The following is a 13,666-nucleotide window of genomic DNA, read 5'->3' as shown; positions in this document are numbered from 1 at the left end:
TGTCTAAAGAGAAGGCTGAACTCGCCATATGCGGTCATGCACATAAACAAGCATCATTGCTTTGTTGTCAACATCAGTAGACTCATCAACCTGGATTGCATTCCATGGTGACTAGTGTTGAGCGATACCGTTCGATACCCAAAAATATCGTATCGGATGGTATCGCCCGATACGAAAAAAATATCGGGTATCGCCGATTCCGATACCGGAAGTCCCATTCAAGTCAATGGGACTTCCGGTATCGGAATTTAAAAAAAGCCCTTTATTTCCTTGTTGGCTAATTCTACATAATTGAAAACAAATAAGAATCATGTAGAATGTATTGTGGGAGGTGGAGGAGACATTAAAGGCATAGTGGTTTATTCAAATCACATGGCATAGCATTAATTCCAATTTTTTTTTCAAGACGTTCGGAGTTAAAAAGATATTGACTATGTTAACCTTTTTTATATTTTGTCAGATATGTATGTTTCACAACTTCCATGCTCTTCACCTTCTTTTGTACTTCTCCCACACTTTCTCCTTCATGATCCGCAGCAGTAGCATTTTTTTCATCAACTTTTTCTACACCTTATTCATCTTCTTCTTCTTCTTCATCTTCTCATTAATTTTTTTTTTCCATTCTTTATATTCTTCTTATTCAGCTATTATTAATTTTAATATGCTATTTCTTCATCTTCTTCCTATTCTTCTTTGTCTTCATTTTCTTATGGTGACAGGCATTCCTGTAGTACTTATCTATAAAAGTTATAAGATTACACCTTACGTTCTGCCTGTCACTAAAGATTTACAACAGGATTTGTCCGCATTCAGTTTGGCCTGCAGCAGCAGGCATTTTCCAGGGGCACCACGAGGAGGAACGGACTCACCCCCATTTACTGCTTAGTCTTCTTCTGCTTATAATTTTGATTTCTTCTATGCTGATTTTTAGTCTTATGCTTAATGTTCTTCTGCTTTCTGTTCTTCTGCTTTTGCTTCTTCTGCTTCTTGTTCTTCTGTCTTTTGTTCTGTATCTTGGTGGTTGTCTTCATGTTCTTTGTCCTCTTGGTCTTATTATTTAGGGTCATATTTCTGGTCTTCTTTGGTGTGGTCTTCAGGGTCGTCGTCATCAGGGTCGTCGTCATGGAGATCAATAAGGATTACCAAAGACAATTTCAAAAAGCTTGATCTTGGAAATGTAGCAGAAGGTACAAGAAGGCTGAGAAACTGGCGAGAACCAGTAGACAGTGCTGGCACCCGGATGGGTAGCAGAAGGAACAAGAGCTAATGGCACTACCGAGGACCAACTGACGGTGCTGGACCACGGTTACTAAGCAGAAGGTACCTGTGCTAAAAAGCACTACCAAGGACCAGCTGACGGTGCTGGACCTCGGATACCGAGATGGAGGCACCTAGGCCAAAGGCTGTGGCGAGAACCAGCAGACAGTGCTGGCACCCGGATGGGTAGCAGAAGGAACAAGAGCCAATGGCACTACCGAGGACCAACTGACGGTGCTGGACCACGGTTACTAAGCAGAAGGTACCTGTGCTAGAAAGCACTACCAAGGACCAGCTGATGGTGCTGGACTTCGGATACCGAGATGGAGGCACCTAGGCCAAAGGCTCTGGCGAGAACCAGCAGACAGTGCTGGAACCCAGGTGGGTAGCAGAAGGTACCCATTCAATGCAAAGTAGCCAGGCCGCAAGCCGGCCACAGTTACCGAAGCCCACAGTCCTACAGGGGGTCCATGTCCCATTGGCACTATGGATCCAGCCTTCAGTGCCAGTTCCCGCAGCCCACATAGGAGTCACCTAAACTGCAGGCACCGTAGAGTTGGCTAACCCGGCCGCAAGACGACAGGACAACGGATTGGTGGCATAGTGACCTTGACACTACCCGGAAACAGCAGGCGTGCTGAAAACAGGCTGGGCAACAGGGAGTACCCGTGCCAAAGACACTGCCGAGAACCAGCTGACGGTGCTGGAACCCAGATGGGTAGCAAAAGCTACAAGAGCCAATGGCACTACCGAGGAACAGCTGACGGTGCTGGACCACGGTTACTAGGCAGGAGGTACCTGTGCTAGAAAGCACTACCAAGGACCAGCTGACGGTGCTGGACTTCGGATACCGAGATGGAGGCACCTAGGCCAAAGGCTCTGGCGAGAACCAGCAGACAGTGCTGGAACCTGGGTGGGTAGCAGAAGGTACCCATTCAAAGCAAAGTAGCCAGGCCGCAAGCCGGCCGCAGTTACCGAAACCCACAGTCCTACAGGGGGTCCATGTCCCATTGGCACTACGGATCCAGCCTTCAGTGCCAGTTCCCGCAGACCACATAGGAGTCACCTAAACTGCAGGCACCGTAGAGTTGGCTAACCGGGCCGCAAGACGACAGGACAACGGATTGGTGGCATAGTGACCTTGACACTACCCGGAAACAGCAGGCGTGCTGAAAACAGGCTGGCCAACAGGGAGTACCCGTGCCAAAGACACTGCCGAGCACCAACTGGCGTTGTTGGAGCCCAGGGACAATCATGGTGCAGGCCGAGGCCTACTTGGTGGCAGTTTTTGATTGTTTGTAGGCTACAACAGACTGTCAACGTGCTCCAATTAGGCATCTATCTCCACTCTGTTTCCAGAATTTCACGTGACCACGAACACCGCCAGTTTATGCGTACAGCAGCCGTCTACCCAATCCACACGTGTTCCTGGGTTACTGGGGTTCTGTAATGTCGGCAGATCCCCTGATGTGTGTCTGCCACTGTCTCCTGCTCTGTCCACCTTCCCACCGCTTGCAGTGGGAAGGTGGACAGTGCAGGAGACAGTGGCGGACACATATTGGGGGATCTGCTGACGTTACAGAACCCCAGTAACACAGGAACACGTGTGGAATGCGTGGACGGCAACTGTGAGCAGGAACTGGCGGTGTTGGAGGTCAGGGGAAATACTAGAGACAGAGTGGAGACAGAGGCCAAATCAGAGAATGTTTAAATCTGAAGTAGTTACAATTTGGAGGCAGCAGCACTTTGCCCTCCACACAGCAGGGGATCAGCTGACGTTACCGAACCCCACTTTCACATGAACGAGTGTGTTTTTCTGTGTGGACAGCACTTCCGAGCACCAACTAGCGTTGTTGGAAGGCAGGGACAATCAGGGTGCAGGCCGAGGCCTACTAGGAGCCAGGTGTAAAGCTGAGGTATTTTGACTTTGGAGGGAGCAGGACACTTTGCCCTCCACACAGCAGGGGATCAGCTGACGTTACTGACCCCCACTTTCACATGAACAAGTGTGTTTTTCTGTGTGGACAGCACTTCCGAGCACCAACTAGCATTGTTGGAGCCCAGGGACAATCAGGGTGCAGGCCGAGGCCAACTAGGAGCCAGGTGTAAAGCTGAGGTATTTAGACTTTGGAGGGAGCAGGACACTTTGCCATACACACAGCAGGGGATCAGCTGACGTTACCGAACCCCACTTACACATGAGCGAGTGTTTTTCTGTGCGGACAGCACTTCTGAGCACCAACTGGCGGTGTTGGAGCCCAGGGAAAATCAGGTAGTAGGCCGAGGCCTACTTGGTGGCAGTTTGCGATTGTTTCTAGACTACTACTAACTGTCAACGTACTCCAATTAGGCCTCTGTCTTCACTCTGTTTTGAGTATTTCCTCTGGCTTCCAACCATGCCAGTTGCTGCTCTGAAATGCCGTCTGCACAACCCACACTTGTTCCTGTGTTACTGGGGTTCTGTAACAGCAGCTTCTCCCTAGAGGTGAGTCAGGCAATGTCTCCTGCTCTGTCCACATTTCCACTACAAGTAGTGGGAATGTAGACAAAGCAGGAGACTTTGCCGTGCTCACCTCTGGAGATGAGCAGATGTTACAGGACCCAGGTAACACAGGAACAAGTGTGGATTGTGCAGACGGCACTTGAGAGCAGAAACAGGCGGTGTTGTAGGCCGGAGGAAATACTCAAAACAGAGTGGAGACAGAGGGCAAATCAGAGAACATATTAAATCAGAGGTAGTCAGAAGTTGTAGGCAGCAGGAGAGTTTGCCATACACACAGCAGGGGATCAGCTGACGTTACCGAACCCCACTTACACATGAGCGAGTGTTTTGTCTGTGCGGACATCACTTCTGAGCACCAACTGGCGGTGTCGGAGCCCAGGGAAAATCAGGTAGTAGGCCAAGGCCTACTTGGAGCCAAGTGTAAATCTGAGGTTGTTTGACTGTGGAGGGAGCAGGACACTTTGCCATACACACAGCAGGGGATCAGCTGACGTTACCGAACCTCACTTACACATGAGCGAGTGTTTTGTCTGTGTGGACAGCACTTCTGAGCAACAACGGGCGTTGCTGTAGCCCAGGAAATAAAGTTCAGGTCATAGAAACATGAACACAACAGGAGACCTGGATCCTGTTGCCAGCCAATTATTTATTCTGGAAGAGGACTGGCAAATTCAGGTGAGATCCAGGCCTTGTTCATTTTCAGAAAAGTAAGCCGGTCAACATTATCGGCGGATAGTCGCGTGCGACGGTCTGTTACCACACCACCTGCAGCACTAAAGACACGTTCCAATAATACACTGGCAGCAGGGCAAGCCAGCACCTCCAATGCATACTGGCTAAGCTCTGGCCATGTATCCAGCTTAGAGACCCAATACTTGAACGGGGAAGAGCCGTCTGGGAGAACATTAACAGGGCAAGACAAGTAGTCTGTCACCATCTGACGGAAACGTTGCCTCCTGCTGACTGGAGCCGTCTGTGATGGTGTAGCCGTTTGTGGCGGTCCCACAAAACTTTTCCACATTTGGGCCATACTGGCCTTGCCTTGTCCTGCGGCACTGCCTCTGCTACCTCTTTGTGCAGAGCTTCCTCCACTGCCTCTACCCACATGCTTTGAAAAGCACTACCAGCAACACTTGCGGGGGGAATGGAGAACATGATGGCCTGCACAAGTGTTTCTTGGTACTCCCGCATTTTTCGCTCCCGGTTCAACTGTGGTATGAGGCTTTGTAAGTTGTCCCGGTAGCGAGGATCTAGGAGGGTGTACACCCAATAATCAGCCGTGTGGAGAATGTTGGCGATGCGGCGGTCATTTAACAAGCACTGCAGCATGAAATCAACCATGTGCTGCAGACTGCCAACTGGACCGGAAACGCTGTCCCCAGCTTGAGGCAGCATCTCTGCCTGCTCAGCATCACCCCACCCGCGCTGTACACACTGACTACTAGAGCCTTGTGTACCTCCCTCCTCTGGAGAGATGTGTTCCTCCTCCTCCATTGACTCCTCGTCATCCTCCTCACTAAGTGTCCCCTGCCTGGGCCTTTGTGTGGAAGCACGTTGCGCAAACTTGCCAGAAGCAGATGGCATTTCTGACTGCTCATCCTCGACCTCTTCAAAAACCTCCTCACTTAGTGCTTGTAAGGTTTTTTGAAGCAGACAGATGAGGGGGACAGTCATGCTGATTAGTGCATCATCTGCACTGGCCATCCGCGTGGAGTCATCGAAGGCACGCAAAACTTGGCAGATGTCCCTCATAGTGGCCCACTCAGTGGTGGTGAAGTGTGTCCGGCGCACAGTGCGATTTGTTTGCGCCTGATGCAGCTGGTACTCCATTACTGCTGCCTGCTGCTCACACAACCGCTCCAACATAACGTTGAATTCCACCTGGTGGGGAGGTCACATATGATGCGATGTTCTGGCAGGCGGAATCGGCGTTGCAGAGATGCAATGCGCGATCTTGCCATGCTGGAACGCCGCAAGTGAGCACACTCTAGGCGAACCATGTGCAGCAGTGCATCAAGATCTGGATAGTCCCTCAGAAAGCTCTGCACGACCAAATTGAGCACGTGTGCCAGACATGGTATGTGAGTGAGGTTGCCTAGGCCCAGAGCTGCCACTAGATTTCGGCGATTGTCACTCACTACCAAACCTGGCTGGAGATTCGCTGGCACAAACCACACATCGCTCTCCTGCTTGATGGCATTCCAGAGCTCCTGTGCTGTGTGGCTCCGATTCCCCAAAGAAATTAATTTAAGGACGGCCTGTTGACGTTTGGCCACACCTGTGCTCATATCTGGCCTAACAGGCTCACGCAGTGCTGATTCCGAGGAACTAGAGTAGGAGGAGGACTCAATATGTACAGACTGCATTCCTGCAATCCTTGGAGTTGGCAGAATACGTACAGAGCCACTCTCCAGATCTGTACCCGGCTCCACAACATTGACCCAATGGGCAGTGAGGGAAAGGTATCGTCCCTGTCCATGGCTACTGGTCCACGCATCGGTGGTCAGGTGGACCTTGCTACTGACGGCATTTAGTAGCGCATTTTTAATTTTTCCCTCCACATGCTTTTGCAGGGCAGGGACGGCTTGCCTGCTGAAATAAAAGCGGCTGGGCACATTGTATTGTGGAACTGCCAATGACATAAAGTTCCGGAAGGTGTCAGTCTCCACCAGCCTGAATGACAGCATCTCAAGGGCCAGTAGTTTGGCAATGCCGGCATTCAGAGCCAGTGCTCGGGGATGGTTTGCCGAGTATGGCCGCTTTTTCTCCCATGCCTGTGCTACCGATTGCTGGTGAGTGGCCTGGGAGTGTGATGATGACTGCAAACGTGGTTCAGTGGGTGGAATTTCACTGGGTCTCTGGACAACAGTGGCAGTGGTTCTTCCATGGCGTTCCAGTGAGGAAGCCGAACCAGCTGTGTGTGAGCTGGAGGAAGAGGCCCCAACACGAGCTGAAGAGGTGGTAGGTGCTGCTGAAGGTTGGCCTACATCTTCAGTGTGTCTGTGTAACTCCACCTCGTGCTTGGTACGCACATGTTTCCACATATTTGTGGTATTGAGGTTGCTCACATTTTTCCCTCGTTTCACTTTCTGATGACACAGCTTGCATTTGACAAAGCAAATGTCATCTGCAACTGTGTCAAAAAAAGACCACGCACTGCAAGTCCTGGGAGCGCCCGTTTTGTGTTTTGGAAGAGGATTGCTCCTCACGGGTGCCAAAGTGGAGGCTACAGGCAACCAAGTCTGCCCCTGCCCTCTCCCTCCTCTTTTGGCCGTTCGGGGAATCTCTTCCTCAGAGCTGCTCCCACCACCTTCCTGTGGCTGACGCCATGATGGGTCAAGGACCTCATCATCTCCACTCCCCTCTTCAAGCACCGGCTGGTCCTGGGTTGTCTCGCCAGCACCGTACGCACCAGAAATTGGCAACTGAGTCTCATCATCATCAGATGAGCACTGAGGTGTGCTGACATTAGGCACTGGCCCACCCGCCTCTTCAGATTCAGAGGGACAAAGCAGTTGCGCATCACTGCATACTCCCTCTTCTTCACGCTCTAGAATGCTGCTTGGCTGGCCACCTCTTTCCAAGCCAAGAGATTCTGAGAACAGAAGTAAAGATTGAGATGGCTCCTGTCCAGGGCTCTCAGACTGCCTGGGCAATTTGGCAGGTGGTGAAGAGACAGATGGTTGCTCTTCAGTGCTCTGGCCTTGGGAGGATGCGGAAGTCATTGAAGTGGATGCGTTAGCTGCCATCCATCCGACAACGGCTTCAATTTGTTCGTCACGCAGCAGTGGGGTACGGCGAGGTCCTACAAAGCTGGGCATGAAGGACTGTTGCCTGGTAAAAGTGGGGGATGCCGGGTCACTGGTGGCCGCAGCAGACACCGAATCCCCACGTCCTCTCCCTGCTGAATCCCCCCGTCCTCTCCCTGCTGAAACTCCACGGCCACGACCACGTGCCTTACTCCCTGCCTTCTTCATCTTGGTAGACTGATAAAGATAGGCAGAAAAGTAAAAAAGGGGTGGCTTAGTGTTCTTATTCCTGAACACCTGCTAACCAGTATAAGAAACACTAATTTGGCTAAGAGTCTGTGTACTACACTTTAATATGATCTAATGTGGCCTAGACAACTGTAAAGTGGAGTGTTTGGTGAACTTTATTTCCTTTTTTTTTGGGGGGGGAAAGAAAAGGATGTGACCAAAGTTTGAAAGCTATAGTATCACAAACTTTTTGGAGCGATTACAATGCAGGAAGCTAACCTACAATGCAATTGATGAGGCTCCAAAAAATAGGGTGATACTAGTCTGGCTGGCCCTGAAGGGCACAAGCCAGCAAAAAGGCTCCTCTATCTAATCCTATATAGTGTTTGCAACCAACCAATGACAATGGATGCGGTGGGAAGCACACTAATATAGGAGCAAAAATCTGGCTAAATTAGCTGCAAAAAAAGGACTATGTATGAGGCAGTGACGCACGCTGAGCGGACTACAGCTAGCGGTGGCTGTAGAACACACTGCAACGTGAGCTGCCAAAAACAGTGCAGAGAAATGGGCTATAGCACTGAAAGGCTGCTGAAAGGCTCCGCTGTCCACTCCTTTAGTGTTTGCAACCAACGTATATGGATACGTATGGAAGCACACTATACAGGAGAAAAAAAAAGCAGCAATAAAAGAAAAATGTGTATGAGGCAGAGACACACGCTGGGCGGCCTACAAGCAGACATGCCTGCAGGACACACTACACAGCGTGGGTCTGCACTCACACAGCCCTTGCAGACAGCTATTAAAACAGCGCTGCTGGGCTACAAAAATGCTACAGTGGTGGATTATGTAGCCTGAGTAGAGCAATAGATATTTTGGATGATCGCTATTTCTAACTGTCCCTCACAGTCTTCAACAGCAGCCTGTCCCTAACTGAATTCACAGCAGAGTGACCAGAAATGGCGGCTGCAGCGGTTTTTATAGTGCATCATGACATCATTTCAGCAGCCAATCACAGCCATGCCAGTAGTTAACATGCCTACATGCCTAACAGGATGTGCCCACACTTCTGAGGATCCCCATTGGCTGAATCAAATCAAGCGGGCTCCTAGCATTATGGGAACTTCCGATTCCGGTATTCGATATGAAAAAAGTATCGGAACTAAGTATCGGAATTCCGATACAGCTAATATCGGCCGATACCCGATACTTGCGGTATCGGAATGCTCAACACTAATGGTGACGTATTAATTCTCTCTAACAATTGTCCCTCGACGTCTTCTGCTATTTCATTAATTCATTTAGTGACAGTGGTCGCTGAAAGAGGAACCTGTGCCGCATTTTTAACTGCAGCCTCTCCAAAAAGTTCATGGCAAATGTCCTTAGCAGCAGGCAGGAGCAACTCTTCACCAATAGTGAAGGGCTTCTTAGCCTTAGCAATGCGGTTAGCCACCAAAAATGATGCTCTCAGTGCAGACACATTTGTTGATGTGGTGGCCTTCAATAATTTCTTCTGTCCTTCATGTTCACGCTTTTTTCTTTCAAAAAACTCCAAAGGCTTGTCTTTTGATGCAGGGTGCTTGGTCTTTAAGTGTTGAACCAGTTTTGAAGGCTTCATGGCCTCATTGGATAGCCGGTCGCCACATATCACACAGAGTGGTCTTGGGGCGTTTAAATTGCCTGTTGCGATTGTGGCGCCCCTGAGGGTTCAGTTGCCACAGAGGTACTGCACCTCCTCCTGAGGTGTGGTACCCCACCATCCAGGTAAGATGGAGGCTCCTGACCACGCTCCAACACTTGCACCCATCATCACAAAGTAGTAAAGTAGTATAGCAAAGCCTTGGAGTGTAGCAGAGCACCTTTGGTGACTCCCTGCTTGGAACACGAAACGTACTGGGAGGCGGGTGGAGTTAGAATACATAAAAGAGTGGGAAGGTGTAGGAGTAGAGTTCAGTTCAGTTGAGTTGAGTGGAGAGAGTGAGGAGTGAGGATCCCTGGAAGAGGCATGGAGGAAGGAGGTGCTGCAGCAGATCTCAGTGACCTGGGTCTGCTGGCACGGGAAAGGAAAGAAAGAGAAAGACATTGAACAGAAACCTGATCTTCCATGGGAAGGAAAGACTAGTACGGAATGTAGGAGAAAAAGGGAACAGAGGACGTGGGTTAGAGAAGAACCCTTCCTAGAAGTTCTAAGAGCAAGGCCGGGGCCCGGTCCCCGAGGTTGTATGGATACTAAGGGTCCTACAGCAGACACCGGTGGAGTAGTGGGCTGTAAATGCACTACTCACATCTAAGACTTGAGGGCACAACAGCAACTTGGATAGTGAGCCAGGACTTAGGAGTAAGGCGTCCCCGAAGCAGGCTACAGCTGTCTGCCGTACAAGTATAGTTCTTGGGAACATCTGTCAAGAGGAACTCCAGTGTAACTCAGTACTAGGAGTACTTCACACCCAAGGCGCTATAAGAGGAGACGTTCAGAAAGGCACATGTTGACAGAGTGTTGGAAGGGAGCATTCCATCTGACCTGGAGATTGACTGAGTCCCTGACCCGGAGGATACAACACGGAGGCAGTCACCTGTGTGTACTACAGACTGTGAGTAAAGCTTTGGAACTACAAGCCCTGGTGTCCTCGATTTATTCCTGCGCCAACACCCCCTGTACTGCTACATCTGGGTACCCGCTTCTACACTGCCTGCGCCTCTCCTCTACCCGTACATCTACACTGCCCTGGGACTACAGCTCCACCTGTGGGGAGCTTCACCATCTTGGCTGCAACACACCACCAGCCCCAGAGGATCTGCATGCAGCGTCGGCTTAACATCTCACTTGCGAACACCACAGGTGGCGTCACGAACTATTCATTCAATCAATTACATTTCATTATTTCAATTCCCCCATTACTTGGGCGCCTAGAGCCACGGACCGGGTCACCGCCGCTGTGACACATCCCGCTGACACCGGCCCGGTACCGAGTACCCCACAGCCCTGGGAGGGCGACCCACGATGAACCCATAATTTAAGTAGGACTCGTATTTTCTTTTAAATGCAGCTTTCTTTTTTTAGCAGTCATGGAGTCTTCATCTGTCTCATCATTAGGTCTTTCTCCCTTTTCAAAGAAGCTCTCTAGCAATGTTTGTTTTTTACTCATTTTACAAGAGTTTGAGGCGGAGGCGTAGTGGGCCCCTAACGCTGAAAGATGGCTACTGCTACTGATGACCATCACTGCTAATGATGATTGGAACCTACAAGGAAATGGAGCATTGAGCACTTAGAAAAAATTGTACTGGAGTACTGTACATGCTGATATTTTTTAATCATGGTGTATGCAAGGCTCTGCTCCCACCCTTGTATACATGGCTCTGCTCCCACTCTCCCATCCTGTATACATGGCTCCCCTGTCCCATCCTGTATACATGGCTCCGCTCCCACTCTCCCATCCTGTATACATGGCTCCACTCCCACTCTCCCATCCTGTATACATGGCTCTGCTCCCACTCTCCCATCCTGTATACATGGCTCTGCTCCCACTCTCCCATCCTGTATACATGGCTCCCCTGTCCCATCCTGTATACATGGCTCCGCTCCCACTCTCCCATCCTGTATACATGGCTCCGCTCCCACCCTCCCATCCTGTATACATGGCTCCCCTGTCCCATCCTGTATACATGGCTCCGCTCCCACTCTCCCATCCTGTATACATGGCTCCCCTTTCCCATCCTGTATACATCGCTCCGCTCCCACTCTCCCATCTTGTATACATGGCTCCGCTCCCACTCTCCCATCCTGTATACATGGCTCCCCTGTCCCATCCTGTATACATGGCTCAGCTCCCACTCTCCCATCCTGTATACATGGCTCCCCTTTCCCATCCTGTATACATCGCTCCGCTCCCACTCTCCCATCTTGTATACATGGCTCCGCTCCCACTCTCCCATCCTGTATACATGGCTCCCCTTTCCCATCCTGTATACATCGCTCCGCTCCCACTCTCCCATCTTGTATACATGGCTCCGCTCCCACTCTCCCATCTTGTATACATGGCTCTGCTCCTACTCTCCCATCCTGTATACATGGCTCTGCTCCCACTCTCCCATCCTGTATACATGGCTCCCCTGTCCCATCCTGTATACATGGCTCAGCTCCCACTCTCCCATCCTGTATACATGGCTCCCCTTTCCCATCCTGTATACATCGCTCCGCTCCCACTCTCCCATCTTGTATACATGGCTCCGCTCCCACTCTCCCATCCTGTATACATGGCTCCCCTTTCCCATCCTGTATACATCGCTCCGCTCCCACTCTCCCATCTTGTATACATGGCTCCGCTCCCACTCTCCCATCTTGTATACATGGCTCTGCTCCTACTCTCCCATCCTGTATACATGGCTCCGCTCCCACTCTCCCATCCTGTATACATGGCTCTGCTCCCACTCTCCCATCCTGTATACATGGCTCCGCTCCCACTCTCCCATCCTGTATACATGGCTCCCCTGTCCCATCCTGTATACAAGGCTCCGCTACCACTCTCCCATCTTGTATACATGGCTCCCCTGTCCCATCCTGTATACATGGCTCCGCTCCCACTCTCCCATCTTGTATACATGGCTCTGCTACTACTCTCCTATCCTGTATACATGGCTCCCCTGTCCCATCCTGTATACATGGCTCCGCTCCCACTCTCCCATCTTGTATACATGGCTCTGCTCCTACTCTACTATCCTGTATACATGGCTCCCCTGTCCCATCCTGTATACATGGCTCCGCTCCCACTCTCCCATCCTGTATACATGGCTCTGCTCCCACTCTCCCATCCTGTATGCATGGCTCCCCTGTCCCATCCTGTATACATGGCTCTGCTCCCACTCTCCCATCCTGTATACATGGCTCTGCTCCCACTCTCCCATCCTGTATACATGGCTCCCCTGTCCCATCCTGTATACATGGCTCCGCTCCCACTCTCCCATCTTGTATACATGGCTCTGCTCCTACTCTCCTATCCTGTATACATGGCTCCCCTGTCCCATCCTGTATACATGGCTCCGCTCCCACTCTCCCATCCTGTATACATGGCTCCCCTGTCCCATCCTGTATACATGGCTCTGCTCCCACTCTCCCATCCTGTATACATGGCTCCCCTGTCCCATCCTGTATACATGGCTCTGCTCCCACTCTCCCATCCTGTATACATGGCTCCCCTGTCCCATCCTGTATACATGTCTCCGCTCCCACTCTCCCATCCTGTATACATGGCTCCGCTCCCACCCTCCCATCCTTGTATACATGGCTCCGCTCCCACTCTCCCATCCTGTATACATGGCTCCCCTGTCCCATCCCGTATACATGTCTCCGCTCCCACTCTCCCATCCTGTATACATGGCTCCGCTCCCACCCTCCCATCCTGTATACATGGCTCCGCTCCCACCATCCCACGCTTGTATATATGGCTCCGCAAGCACCCTCCCTCCCTTGTATATATGGCTCCGCTCCCACCCGTGTATGCATGGCTGGGCTCCCCCGTTTTCTCCCATCATACTTACCCTCACGTCGCTGAACTTCCCTGCATCTCGCGGCACGTCAGCTTCTTCCTGTGCGGAGCGGTCACGTGGTACCGTTCATTTAAGGTCATGAATATGGATGTCACGCCTATGGGAGAGGAGTGGCATCCATATTCATGACCTTAAATGAGCAGTACCACTTGACTGCTCAGCGCTGGATGAAGCCGCCGCGCCGACAGGGACAGGGATGCAGGGTGAGTATCCATATGGAAGCTACAGTCGCCGGCTCCCCTTGTGTCCACGGACTGGCAAGAGCACTGCAACGGCCCGGTCCTGGGCTGCGGACCAGTGGTTGGGGACCCCTGGTCTACAGCAAAAGACTCTGGCAGTGGAGCCTTCGCAAGAACGACAGCAAAGCTTCTAGAGATGCTGCCTA

The sequence above is a fragment of the Dendrobates tinctorius genome, unplaced genomic scaffold (genome assembly GCF_039654945.1).
Source record: "Dendrobates tinctorius isolate UK_male_01 unplaced genomic scaffold, ASM3965494v1 ptg000196l, whole genome shotgun sequence".
NCBI lineage: Eukaryota > Metazoa > Chordata > Amphibia > Anura > Dendrobatidae > Dendrobates > Dendrobates tinctorius.
The sequence above is the reverse complement of the archived record's forward strand: the minus strand, read 5'-3'. Positions refer to the sequence as shown.